This window comes from Cyanistes caeruleus, chromosome 4, assembly GCF_971803275.1.
Source record: "Cyanistes caeruleus chromosome 4, bCyaCae1.hap1.1, whole genome shotgun sequence".
In the NCBI taxonomy this organism is placed as follows: domain Eukaryota; kingdom Metazoa; phylum Chordata; class Aves; order Passeriformes; family Paridae; genus Cyanistes; species Cyanistes caeruleus.
Genome location: NC_141704.1, coordinates 51,374,279 through 51,389,243, shown reverse-complemented (window position 1 = coordinate 51,389,243; position 14,965 = coordinate 51,374,279). Strand labels below are relative to the sequence as shown.

Genomic DNA, 14,965 nt, shown 5'->3' with positions numbered 1-14,965 from the left:
TAAAACTTGAATAATATATGCATTTGGTTTAAACTCTCATTCAGGACAGATGTCACCCAAAAGAATGAAGAATGTTCCTCCTGGATAGAGCCTCATTTGGTTTTGTTAAAGTCAGGATGGTCTGCATAGAGGATCAGAGAGGAGAAAGTTCCTGACTACCTGAGGAATCACCCTATTGGAAATGTCATATCAAAGGCCTGTGTTTATTAAGTACCTATGAAGTACTTTTAATCTGACAGTAAACTATTACTCATGACATTCAGCTATAAATGACTATGAAGACTATAATATAGCCCAGAATTATATGTATATGAATTTTGTTGATGAAAACACTTATTCATTGAACAATAATCAACTACACTAAAAAGGGAAGAAAAGTTTCTGTCTGAATTAACAAAGAAATGTTATCTTGAAGTTAAATACACATCTATGTTTCATACAATATATCAGGATATTACTTGATCTGACCTCATTACTTTTGGTAAGTGTAATCCTTCATTTTAAAACATTTAATGACTCAAAAAATTAGGCTTATCAGCTTTTTAGGCTGCTCTTGGGCTTTACTCATTTCTCCTCAGCATATAGAGGGGTAAAATGAATTCACATTGATTACTAATGAGTCAGCAGTATTAAAAACTCTTGCTATTATGCAGAGTTTAAGTAAGAACTGAGCAGAAAGCTGTATTGGAGGTAGGAGGAATCTAGCTCCTGACCTAGTTAGGAACCATTTGTTTCTTTAAAATAAGGAGAAGAATGCAGCTGACCTTCTACACCAGATGGCAAAAGGCAAAAATTCTCAGTCCACATAGTTTAACCAAATCAGAATCAAAGTGGTTTATTGATTTATTAACAACATGTAATTAACCAGCAATCAGTGAACCATGAGACCAAGATCAATACTTGCAGTGGAACAGATAAAGCACAATATAAGAGGTAAAACACAATATTAGATACTTATAAAGGTTAATATGCACTTGTGAATTCCTACCCAAATGTAATGCTTCTCAAAATATTCTGTTTGCTCTGTGGAGAAGGACCTGGGGATCCTGATGGACAAGAAGCTGTCCATGAGCCAGCAGTGCCCCTGTGGCCAGGAAGGCCAGTGGGATCTTGGGCTTCATTAGGAAGAGCATTGCCAGCAGGGCACAGGAGGTGATCCTGCCCCTCCACTCAGCCCTGGGGAGGCACATCTGGAGTGCTGTGTCCAGTTCTGGGCTCCTGAGTGCAAGAGAGACATGGAGCTCCTGGAGTGGGCCCCACAGAGGGTGACAGAGACGATCAGGGGAATGGAGAATCTCTCTTATGGGGAAAGGCTGAGGGAGCTGTGCCTGTTCAGCCTCCAGAAGAGATGACTGAGGGGTGACCACACCAGTGTTTATCAGTAGCTGAAGGGAAGGTGTCAAGAGGATGGAGCCAGGCTCTGCTTGGTGGTTCCAAGCAATAGGACAAGAGGCAATGGGCAGAAACTGATGCACAGGGAGTTCCACCTGAATATGAGGGAGAACTTTACTGTGCAAGTGACCATGCTCTGGAACAGATTGCCCAGAGAAGTTGTGGAGTCTCCCTCACTGGAGATACTCAAGAACTCTCTGGACATAACCCTGTGCATGCTCTAGGATGACCTGCTTGAGCAGGGTGGTTGGACCAGGTGACCCACTGGTGGTGCCTTCCAATCTTGCCCACTACTGTGATTCTGTGATTGATTCTGTAATTCTGTACCAACACCAATAGCCACATTTGTCCCCCCAGCAATGTGGGTTGCATGCACATCCTGACCCAGGAGTGTGGGTAACACACTTGCATACCTCTTCTGGAGGAGACCTGGATGTTCTGGGGCCAAGTGTGCCCCAGAGCTTTAAGCAATCTGTAAGTAGAGCAGATGCTCCTGCCAAGTCACCTACGCATCCCTGAGATGTAAGACCCATGTCCTGCCCCCTGTCCTGTCACCACTAGATGGGTGCCAGCTCTTCACAGTGTCCATATAGCCTGAATAGGGGTTATGATGCTGGCAAGGCACCTTCTGACAGGTTCAGAACAGGGAATTTAATCATTCACACCTATGGGAAGAGAGAAGTTCTGTTTGCAGACCAAAACCCCCAAAATAAAATAAACAGAAAAATTCCAGTTTGTTTGCTGTGAGATGAAATAATGAAAATGTGCACTGACTTTTTTCATGTCCTGAATTCAAATGATTTTTCCTTCTATGCATATTCTAACATTTGTCATTTAACAAAGGCATTCAGTTTTCAGTCAAATATGTAGCTAGGGATGCCATAAAGTAGCAGTAAATGCATCTGTTTAGAGACCATCTAGACAGGGAAGTTAGGATGCAGTGAGTTTGAGAGTGGATTTACAATGCAATAATGACTTTCATTAGCAGGTACAAGGAAAGGTGCTGTGTGCCTTCATAAAGTACAATAGCAAGCACACTTCACATCTCAGTTTAGCACTGTAAAGGATTCTGTAGTTTCTTAAATCCCACGGACAACATGTGATTCCTTCATATCTTATTTACTGTGAAGGGGAAAAAAGCAACAACTGTGCTGAGATTTTAATTTAGAAGTACTAGGGAAAATGTATGACTGCAAAAGCTCTAGTCTGAACATTACAAGCAAAAATAAATCTTTGATAGCTCAGGGAAGGGCAGAATTTTCCATGACTGAAGCCTACCACAGTATGTAACTGTTATTAATTTAACTACTGAGCAAAAAGATGCAATTTTATGACATCCAGTAGGAGATAAAACTCACACTCAGTTTGATGATTTCATAGTTCTTATTAGCTACCTAGAAAAAGGAATAACTGATGTGGAGGCATCCTAATAATAACTTTCTCCCAAAGAAACTGGTGATTACAAATTTTTAAATGAAACTGTTTCTGAGGATGTATCTGAAGTACTTAAATCAAAGCACTATTAGTTTACAGAACACTTAAACAATGTATTAAGCAACTGAATGTACTTTATTTGCAAAACAAAATCATGTAAAGACTGCTTCTGACAGACGGATTAGGCTCTTAATGATGATGACTGCTGTTGTTAATAGTGAGTGGAACCATCATCACCAAATAACCTGATCTACATCTATAAACCATGTACAGATGATATATGTCAAAACCTCTACCACAGATTTAGCTTCAATCTGGCACAGCAGTCAACAATGCTCATGTGCTTTCATCATGAGAAACAGTCTTTCATGCATGGCTACAAGATCAATCTTTTAAGAAGCTGCAGCAAACTGGAGGAAAAAGAAGTGAAAATTACTGCAGAAACCACAGACCATAAATTATATTCTTGGTTCAATCTGTGGATTGCATCATAGAGTTTGCAAAGAATCTATTAATGTTTAATTTATCAGGCAAAAAATTTAGTGGTAAAACTGAATTTTCTAGTAAGTGGAGGGAAAAAACTTTGAGTAACCACATGATATGGATTTTTCTGTTCCTGACATAGCTACTAGAAATGAAGAGGGAGATTTCAGAAACCTTCACTGATACAAGAAATGCAATTCTCAACTTTGAGATTTAATGGGAAGCTGTATGGGTTCAAATGGCTTCTGCTAAAACTGCATGACAAAAAAGGGATCTTGTATATATGAGAAAGAGAGTGATTTAGAAAGAATAATAAAATAGAAAATGCCTACTAGTTAAAATTATAATATTAATGTTATTTAAAATATAATTATGGTGAATATAAACTTAAAAAAACCCAAAACAACACAGAGCACTCCCAATACCATCTCTCAAATAACAAAAAGTCTCATATTCCTCATTTTGGTCATTACACTCTTGTGAATTAAAGGACATTAGGGAATTTAGGTATCCTTTAAGGTCAAAGAAGATACAGGAATGGCAGCAGTGAAGAAATCATCCTATACAATTAATCAGAATGACAGGTCAATAAATCCCCTTTGCTGAGGAGAAAATCTGTATTTGGTTCATGACTACGAGGGAAAAGGATTCTGGAAGATCAACTTGACCCACTTTTGAGGCTGTACCATGACTTGTACTCACACACAGGAAAAGTACATCACTGATTGAAACTTTGGACTACAGATCTTGAGTTCTCTGGGAGTATTTGACATCCAGCAATAGATGTGGGAAGAGGAAAGAAGGGAGCCCAGAGCCCAAACCCTGAGTAATTGTCCTCAAATAATCTGTCCTAACATAATAGTAACATACAGAAGAAAAATTTGTATGCATAATCTATTTCATAATTTGTGCTCCTTGCTGATCATGCCCAGTCATACATCAAATAAGCTCCCAAATTTATTTCATTTTCAAGAGGTTTGTTGATTTCTTTTCCTCAGCTCATCCTTAGCTTTACATCTGTAGGTAGCTATTTTCACTTCATTCACCTACAGAAGACAGAAAGTGAGTTTATTGATGTTCAGAATGTTTCTTCATGCTTGCATCTGGCAGGTCATTTTTCACTTTCTTTGCACTGACATATAAAAAACACTAGGGAAATGGAAGTTTTATACCTTCATAAACTGTACAAAATACATGGTGGAGAAACAGCATTTTCTCTGATGTGCTTCCAGTTGCCTTCAAGAATGCAATAAAGAAGTGAGTTTGCATGTAACTGTGGTGGCCTCTGTATGCCTGGCAAGTTGCTCTGTCACTCACCCTTCCTCAGTAAGACAGGGGAAGAAAATAAGATTAAAACCTCATGGATCAAAAAAAGACAGTTTAGTAAGGAAAAGCAAAGGGCCACACATAGAAGCAAACAAAACCAAAATTATTTATTTTCTACTTCCCATCAGCAGGTGATGTCCAGCAACTCCCTGGGAAGGAAGGCCTCTCTATGTGTAGTGGTTGCATTGCAAGACAAAAGTCTGCCTCCTCCCTTCCTCTCTCTCTGTTAGCTTTTGTTGTTAAGTATGGCATCACATGGCATGGATTATCCCTTTGGTGATTTTGGATCAGCTGTCTTGCATCCCCTCCCAGCACCTTGCCCACCACCAGCCTACCGGCCTTTGGGGATGCGGGTGGGAAAGTCAGCCATGATGCTTTGCAGCACTGCTCAGCTGTAGCCAAGACATCCCCGTGTTACCAACACTGTCCTAGCTACACAAAAAGCACAACACTGCAAGGATGGATGAACATGCAGACAGTACATGTCTGAAAATAAAAGCCAAGCTTGAAACTTGGCATGTTCATGTAGAAACCGCGTCATACACAGTGACATTACAGTGAGGTGGGCTACTGGAGAGAATAGTGCCCACTCTTGTTCTTGGGTATAGAGCTCTAGGTGAGAGATTACTGTAAGTCATTCCTGTTTCTTGGATAAAACACTGCCCGCAGGAGCCAATGACTAGAGCATTTGAAGGTTTCCTAAAATATATTCATGGAAGTGGTCTTAGAATATCAGTTCCATGAAGCAACTGCAGACAACTGCAAGGCTGGTTTATCTGGGTGGATGGAGATGTTTTGGGCTAAACTAGATCTCGAGGGATTCTGTAAATTCTACCAACACCCAGTCTGTGTAAACTTTAAAGGAATCCTAGGCAGCCACCTGATATCCTCCCTTGGGCTGTGCTTAAGCTTGCGTAACAAATTTTGTTTTGAGGGAAACATTTCAGAAAGCCTGGATAACTAACCTCTTTCAGTGCAGCTTTGTTTTACTGAAAATTTTTTGCCATCCAAAAAAGACAAGGCCTGCAGTTGCTTACTTAAAACTTCTTAATATAAAAGTTTTGTGCAGACTTTCAGCTAGCATTTCAGATAACCAGGGCATATAGGGCACATTGGGCTATTGCTCTTTTGAGATCAGCTATCCAGCTGTGTGTTACATCTCATCCATCTCAAAGTTGCAGATGCTCAGACAGATGAAACACCACCAATCACTCCAGTCAATTGAAAAAAACCAGCAGCTTTTCTATTTTGCACGCTCATCTGCACTTCATATCTCTGCTGAGTTTGTAAACACTACCTGGAAATCAAGCCAAAGACTTCCCACCAGGAAAAAAATCCATTATCAATTAAAAGCTTTTAGTCTACTGGGGTGGTTGATCTTTCAAACTACTATAAAGACACTAAAAATAAGTCTTGAGGGAATTAGGTAGTTTTAGAGTGTCTGAAAATTCATCTAATTTAACAGTATGTAAGACATTTAGCAACCACCACATGAGATAGGAATTTGGAATAGTATATAGTAATCTGATATGCATAAAAGAAATTAATTTTGCTTTCACACCTCTTCTTTAGCTCAGAAATTATGATCTGTGCTCTAGGCTATCAGACATCAATGCACAAAATTATTCACAAAGGGTTTATCGTTCAAGTGGTAAATCCAGTCATTTGCAAAATGTTGACCCAAGTGAGTCAGCACAGAAAGCTTGATCTTTCAGTGTGATGAAAATGTAATTTTATGGATGTCAAGTTGAAGTTCAAAAGTGACATACAGTGTCATACAGATAAATAGTTTTGCCGACAGCAATGCCATACTTCATAAGTACTTGTCTGGCCAATCGTAACTACTATCATGATTACGGAGGCTGATAGAAAATGCACATTTTATCTTATGTATAATGTCTCTAGAATTAAAAATCAAGACAAGCTTTTTTAGGAATTGCATTTAGCTCTCCAACTCTGTATTTAATTTATATGTAATGAAGATCTACGGAGATTTTTTCTTTAACTTAAATATATTATTTTCATTGCTATTATCATTATTATCATTATCATCATTAATTATTATTATCATTACCATCTATTATTATTGTTATTGTTATTGTTATTGTTATTGTTATTGTTATTGTTATTGTTATTATTATTATTTTATGTACTTCTTTTATGAGATTAAAGATAATTAACAGTCACTCAAATTTTTAACCAATGACAAATTGAAACTAAAATGCCGTGCAGAATTATAACATTAGTTAGAGTTTAGTTAAATTTAACAAAAGTTAAATGAGGGACCATTTTTATAAAAAAAAAAATTTTCTTATTATAACATTATTAGTTCCAGTGATTTGTTTTTTCTTCCCTCAAATAATTTCTTATATAATGAAAAAGAATTTGAAAAGTAGTATGTAAAGCTTTCTGTGTAGTGCAGAAGAATGTAACTGCCCTGCCATTATTTAATTTATGACAATGTAGAAATTACTTTTTTAATTCTCTGTTTCCATTTGAAGCAAGTAGGTAAAGCCAGCCATCCAGTTAAAATATAAACTCTCTTGGACATTCCTGATGATGCCTGAATTCAGTGAATGAGAAAACAATGAATGTAGGGGTCCAGCTAATATATAGGACTGAATTTTATATTTATCGATGTTGGATACCTAAGTCTTACCCTTCTGAGCAAGCGAAGCTAGTGAAGATATTTGCATCCGGAGGCTCTCTTATTCTGAGTTTCCACACATGTTAAACAGAAAGACATACAGACCTGTTACCTAATCTTTTTCTTTCTGTACACCTTACATAAATGCCTTGAAAAAGGAATACAGATAATATTGTGTTAATGACTCTTGCTATATTTATTATAAATTGCACTTGTGCTGAAGCCCAGTAGTTGTGGTTCCTGCTGCACAGGATATGGAATCTGAAAGCTAACATTCAATATCAGACACTCCTGATATTGAAAACATTAAAAATGTTTTGAATATTAAAATAAATGGACAAATCTTATTTTATGTTATTTTGATAGATTCCTTTATTTAAAGGGCAGGGAAGGAGACTTTTCACAGTTTCTGTTTGGAGACCAGACAAGTAAAAGTCTTTTGGGCTATATGCCCAAGAGGAACCAGTGTAAGAAGACCCAGTGTAAATTCTTACCCACGTATAACTTTGGGATTAATTGGAGTGTGTATGGTCTGGTCCTGCCTTTTCCACAGAGCTTCTTCATTTGCTTCATCCTAAGCACATTGGAGATTATAAATCCAGGTGTGGGACTTGACGCTGCACTTTGCACAACCATTTAGAGAGAAGGGTTGTTATCATCTCTATCCACCATCACAGTTTGCAAGCTATCCACACCTAGTAAAGAAAGCTTTTCTGTCTCCTTCTTTGTTCTTTCCCCCTCAGTATAGATGGTGTTATTTTTTTGGCCTTTGATATCTGACATAGAAGCAAAAAGATAAAATAAAATAGGAAATCAAAGAGGGAAAAAAGGGAGAAAAAACCCAAGCCTTTTTGCATCAGGGCAAAACTGAGTTTAGTCCTGATATGTGTGCTAAAAGAAACCTAAACTTAATTGTTACAGTTATAGCAGTAGATAACTAAATACTGCCAACAGCATCCATCAGTTTCCTTATTCGCATGCCCTTGGCAGCACACATGCATTACCAACAGACCTCAGTGGCAAATCCTGTCTAGGACTCTGTTATCCCTGTGCAAAATTAATGATTTTTAAGAACCGTGAAATGTGAACTCCTGCCTACCTCCTCCTCTTCACTCCTAAACCTCTGCCTTCCATACTGACTTCATCTCGATTTCTCTGGCAAAGTTTTCAGTTTCCTATGCTTGCCTGAAACTACAAAAACTTTTTCAGTTAGTCCTTCCCAATTTTTGGAGAGTGTAATTTTAATTTCTTGAAGAGTTGCTATGTAAGCAAACTAAGATGAGCAGAATGCAAATGCTGCTTGGAATTTTTTCCCCAGGCCAGCATCCACACTTGGGATAAAGATGTTTTTTTACAAACATCCTCTTCTGCAATAAATATTTTCTGAAATTTTGTTTCCTAATTTGCCATAAATATTTCCATTAATATTTAAGCAACATCTTTATTTCATTCATCTTTTTTTTTCTTTTTTTTTAATATATCTTTCAGACATAACCCAAAAAACTTGAAGGCATTTGTGAACATGTAAGGTGATTCATTTTGTCATAATTTCCCTTTCTCTTCTCACCTCCTTCATATTAAGCACTTGAGTCCATATGATTTCCTTCCCACATGTTTGCTTTTTTCATCCTTGGGCTATGTGAATCTGTAAAATAAAAATATGTGAAGCAATCCTACAAAATGCTCAGCTAAATGTAAGATTAAATTAAAGAGCAGGAATTGCAGTGGGATGCAAACATTGCAACTTACATAACTACAAAGTTTACAGACTCAGATATATCCTTTGGATATCTCTCAGTCTGTAAATCACATCAGCCCTGCATCAAATATCCTCTGAAAAATTTTCAGAGTACTCCAAAACAGCTGATTCAATGTTTCTGAGTGTGATGCACTAAGCTAACATATTCTTCAGATGTTTCATCTATTAGTGAAATTTTCTTACTGAAGTATATTTTTAATAGAGAAGTAAAAGTGCTCTGGAAAACTCTGCTACATTGTGTTAGACAGTTATTCCACATAACCCCAAATCATCAGTGTCAATTAGGAATTGTCACAGCATCATTAGAGTTCCAGACCAAGTTTCTTGTCCCTTCACAGATAAAAATGGAGGGGGTTTCTGTAATTTATAGTATGTCCATTTTTTCTTCTTTGAAAATTTCAGGAGGAAACAAAAATAAAGCAACACTCATAAGAAGTCTGAAGAAATCCAGTTTATGTCCAGTGTTTTCATCTTGCAAAAGAATTATTGGTTTAAATTAGAACATGGTACAGGATCTTTGCATTGAAGAGAATTAGTTTTGTCACCTTTTTAAGACATTTTAGCAGCAAAATATATTCTTAACTATTTTTCCATCACTGAGGTTGCTAATAGCAATCTTCTGTTTTTCAGCTTATGAAAAGCATCAGTCTCAAGGGAGTTCATTAGCTGGATGCTCTGCTGGGTCTGTCTCCCAGGTTATCTGCCTGTAGCACAAACCAACAACAGCAGATGCAGCAGAATTGACCTTGCCTTTGTTATTAATACCCACAGTACTATTAAAGGCTAAGGCTCAGAGCATGTTTATCATGAGCTGACTTGTATATCACTAAAACTGATTCACCACTATAACATCAAATATTTACCTTACCTGGAGCTACAAGTAATTATAATGTTATTCTTTTGGAGTTCAGGCAAGATGGACTAAGGATTTCTGTTAATTTTTAGGCTGTGATAAAAAATATGGTTTTCCCCCTCCCAGAGATATCATATGCACATCTCTCAGTCCCAGGGAAAACTTCAATTGGTGTGAATATATTCAATTGCTGCAAGGAATGACTTCAAATGGATCAACTAGAAATAATTACCAGTCCAGGAAAGTGATTAAAATTACTTAAAATTAAGATTCCTGCTTGCCATGGTTATTTCTATGCAAATGTGCTTTATTTTCTCAACCAACATGGAAGTCTTAATTAAAAGCAGACTAAAGTCTTGAGTAGCAAGAAAATTTTAAAATTCATGCTGTAAACATAATTACTTGAGCCTCAATTTTAAATGAAGTCATATTTTTTGCTTGCTGTACTTGTTTTCCTTCCCCTTTTCTAATGAAGGAAGACATCATACAATGCACTGCTAAATTATATGCTGAGTGAGGGCTTGAAATTATCAATCTCCTACAAAGTGCCTAGCTATAACAACTCAGCATGGTATGTTATATTGCAGAATTATTCTTATATGAAATACATGTCTTGTACATGCAATATATGAGTTGAGTGATTCAGTCCTCAGATTATGACATTAAAATTTGGTCAAAATTTGTAATAGGAAATAAAATTAATGAGAAACACTTTTTTTTTGGCTGAATCTACTCTGACATATTAGTTTCAGCTCTTCTGAAAGGAGGGCTTGTAACCCTAGAACTCCCTAGGATGTCAATCTTCTCAGTGTATATAGTGCCCTCTCCTAAAATGGTGTATTTCACATATGTCAGATATAGTAGTCCAAGCTCATCAAAATAGGGTGTGATTCCTGCAAAACTGTCTTGGGATGTAGGTTGTCTTTCGACCATAAGAGCAGAGCAATCAAAAGTTTAAGGTTCTTTGTGAGCTGTCTCTTTTTTGAGCCTTGTGTAAGGCAGAATTAATTAAGGATCAGGAAATGATTCAGAGTTCACTAAATTTTATTGCTTACTCTCTATGTTTCTAATTATCTGAAACAATATGTTGGAACATTTGACTTGATTTTGTGGACAATTTCAGATGTTCCAAACTCTCAATTTTAAGTGAACTTGCCATTTGCTAAAGAAAATCTTTCCCACTCCTGACTTACATTCACTTCAAGAAGTGTGTCTTATTACTTAATTGGTGGACTGTGAGAAATCTGCAAAAATTTTTGGAAAATTCAAGACAGGGACAGTATTTTGAAACAAGTGCATGAAGCTCTGACATGTAACTATTTAACTCAAATCCTAATGAAGCACTTACTAAACTAAAGAATTCCAGTACAGTCAATCTAAAAGTTGTTAGGTTTTTGTTTGTTGTTTAGAGTTTTCTTTGTTTTGTTGTTTGGTTGTTTCTTTTGTACAGGTCTCCTCATGCTTGAAATAATATAGTTTGATAGTTAACATTTTCTGAATTAGCTGAATGAAGTTATAAAAGTATAACTATCTAGTGCTAAAGAACCAGTTAGTGCCAGAAAGTAAGTTGTTTTCTGCTTTGTTTCCTTTTTACTGTCTCTTGTGGCTTAGAGATACAGAATTAAACTTTGTTTGAACCTACTTCAGTGGTTTTCAAAGAGTTCTGGTTCTGGTGGAGCTTCTGAAGTCTCCATTTCTCTTCTTGAGATATTTTTTAATGTGTTCAGAAATTATCAAGTGTAAAGCAATCACAGAGCCCTCTGATTCATTCGGAATAAAACTATGTAGTAAATTTAAAGTATTAGTATTAGCTGCCTTTGGAAGCAGCTGATACAGAGTGGATTGCATGGAGAAGCTTAAAAATATTTACTGTACCTTTAGATATAAGCATGTTTAATTAAACAAAAATAACATGGAAATGTTAAATTGGTATAAATGGTAAACAGATGGATAAAAAAATAAAATGGTTAACAGTCAGGCTGATATTTTGTTTAGGGAGTATTTTGTAATTTTTCCTTACTACATGGGATTTCTCACCTTTTCTGTGTGCCTCTGAAGGACACTGATGACAAGAATTTGTCAATGTTCTTAGCTCCTCTCTATTGCTGTCACCAGACCAGACTGGAAGTGTGACAGGGATGAGAGACTGTGAATTGTGCTGACTGAAAATATCTAGCTGGTCAGTGCTATGGGCGTTCAGCAAATGCATTCTTTTACTCACCCACACAGTCACTGTTGCTGCTGCTCAACATTTCTCCTGGGATTAGAGCTTGCAAAAGAGAGACCATAAGGAAAAACATTTCCTCAGCTGTTGTTTACATATATGCCTGCATTCAGTGATACAGAACCCACATCTTCTTAATATGCTTAATCCTTTATACAAGTTCCTGAGATAGGAATGCAAAAAATAAATTGAAAGTTTTGCTTAATTAATTTTCCCCCATATTCATAAAAAATTACTTGAGCAGGCGCTGTTGAAACATGTCAAAAATACCTCTTCTTGCCCAGCAGATGTGACATATTTCAGTATAAATATTAGATGCACTGAAGTACTGAGTGATGGAATGGAGAAGAAAAAGCCATTCAATACTAACTTTTACGTTGTCACTCTAGAGTGCTTGCAAGGTTGTTTATAGTATGAGAAGAAGAAGCTCAGAAAAATGATGAGAAGTAAAATCTTTTGTAATTTATGGTGAATGTAGTGAATGCTTTTTATTGGTATATACAACAAAGTGCATGTGGACTTTTATAGGAAGTTATATAAATAAAAAACTATTCCTCATCAACCAACTAGCATAGTCCACTTTGTTCATTAAATTCATGAACAAATGAAATTCATGAAAATTAAAAAACTATTTCTTAATATGTTAAACACTATTATAAAGTTCTTGCAAGTATATTGTTCATCAAGTAGTTCCAACTCATTCAGTCTTGTTGTATCACTAGTGTAGGAGACAACTTGCAGGATTTTTCCAGATTTAAAATTAAGAATTTCTCTTGTCCAGGCTGAACTAAACAGCTTACACAATGCAATATTTATTTTTGTAATAATACAGAAGGCGTAAAATGCTCCTTAACGCATGCCTCTAGATTAGATAATTTTGTTGAGGTTAAAAATAGAGATAAATGCCTGTGAGGAAAAAAGGGTATTGTGAGGAAAAACTACCAGCACAGTTTAATATTCTTTTCTGCAAAACTAAGGTAATATGGAAGAGGCTGTGAAGTTTTGACAATGCACTTTCACACATGTGCACATACAGTTTCTATTTAATTTCATGGTCCTTATATTACTAGGACTAAGGTACAATTTTGTCTTTGCCGTTCTTTTCCATACACTGGGTTGTGTAAAAGTCCCCCTAACGAACCAGTCTACAGAGTTGAAATAGTTTAAAATAGAAATAGACTGAAATAGTTTAAAAATAGAAAACAGACTGAAGTTCCTGGTTAAGATTCTTTCTGGTATCTGAGTTTATTCCTGTGCCAATTAAATGTAGAAATAATGCAACTGAACTTTATTGCATAGAGCTTTTTTGCCTTTCCTAAGAAGCCATTCCAATCATGATATTTCAAAGCTGCACCCCACGTTCAACACCTCAGAATGACATATTAATTAAGTTTATTTTTCCATTATTAAAGTGCCAGTGTTAACTACTCTGTCAAACAGAATATTGTAATTTTGGCATTAATAAGCTGTGTGCTGTGGCAGAGAATGAAAAAGTTTTTTGGATAATGTAGGAGAAGAAAAGAGATATATCTACTATTTATAGAAGGCACATTTCCCCAGCTACTGACAGCTTTTACTGCAGCAGTTGTAGATGGTGTGCAGATCAGACAAATTTATCGAGACATGCAGTAAAAGAGCATCAGTGGAATTATGGAAGTGATGAGCACTAGGAAGCATGTCAAGTATAATAAAGAAAGGTGAAAAAACAGGCTTACAGATTCTATGCATTCAAAAGTTTGCCTTGATAGAGATATGAAAGTTATATATCCTAATATAATACCTATATATAGGTATTTCCAAAAGGAGAATATGCCCCCAAACTATTACAACCAAATGACAAGTATCTCCTATTCTGTATTTTATCTTTATATGACAGTACCTTCTGATGGGCTACTCCTCACATGTAGAAGTGATGATGTTTTGCATATAATTTCATAACACCTTAAAATCCTCATTTCATTTGGGTATTTATCTAGATAGGTCTGGTTTATTGTCATAAACATATTATTGTGGTATCAATTATATTTCTTGTGAAGTCAGGCAAGGTGATGAATGGTAAAAAATTGATCGGGTTTGTTGATCAGAAGATCAAAAAGTTGATTCTAAATATATGCTATAACAATTATTTGGGTACAGCTGTTTGTTTTTCTTGCCATGCTCCTTAGTTCATTTGAATGACCTTTTTCTTGTACATGATTTTAGATCCCAATACTCTCTATTTTTGTACTTAGATTAGGACTGCAGCTGTCAGACAAATGCAGTTAACACATTGCAAGCACTGAAATGGATCAGATTGCTTGTAGATTTCTTTGTTTGCTGGTTCAGTACTTAGATATTACTGGCTATTTCAAGTTATATAATTATTTTTTAAATTATGTGTCATAATACTGCTAATAGATATACACAGAAGGTTATTGTGACATACAGTCAAATGAATTTGCAACACCACTTGCAAATTGTGATAAAAGCATCAAGCAGGCCTAAGGGACACATAAGGCCCATTGTTAGAACATTCTTTTTTTACCTTATATTCTTATAGTGAATCTCAGTACAGCTTATTAAACCAAAGAATTTTGAATTTTTGAATTAGGTAAGAGGAGGTTTTGATTAGGAGACAGCACTGAAAGAAACATTCTGATAATGGCAGAGGATGTTCCATTTCATGAATAAGCAAGTGAAAAGCGTGTGCCCGTCAAAGATGTCAAATAAACACTTCTAAAAATCAGCTCTGCAAAAAGAAATTTGGTATTTTGAACAAGAATGGAGGACATGGGGTTTTCTTTGGGATTATATGAGATACCCCCAGCAATGTTTTTCTCCTAGAGGTTCTAAATATTAAAGAAGGAT

General features: G+C 36.1%; 1 long non-coding RNA gene across 1 annotated transcript in view; it reads left to right on the top strand.

Annotated features, from left to right (window-relative positions):
* The window catches only part of LOC147653637 (uncharacterized), a 689,274-nt gene that overhangs the window by 60,790 nt on the left and 613,519 nt on the right, over positions 1–14,965 (top strand). The window lies entirely within an intron of this gene.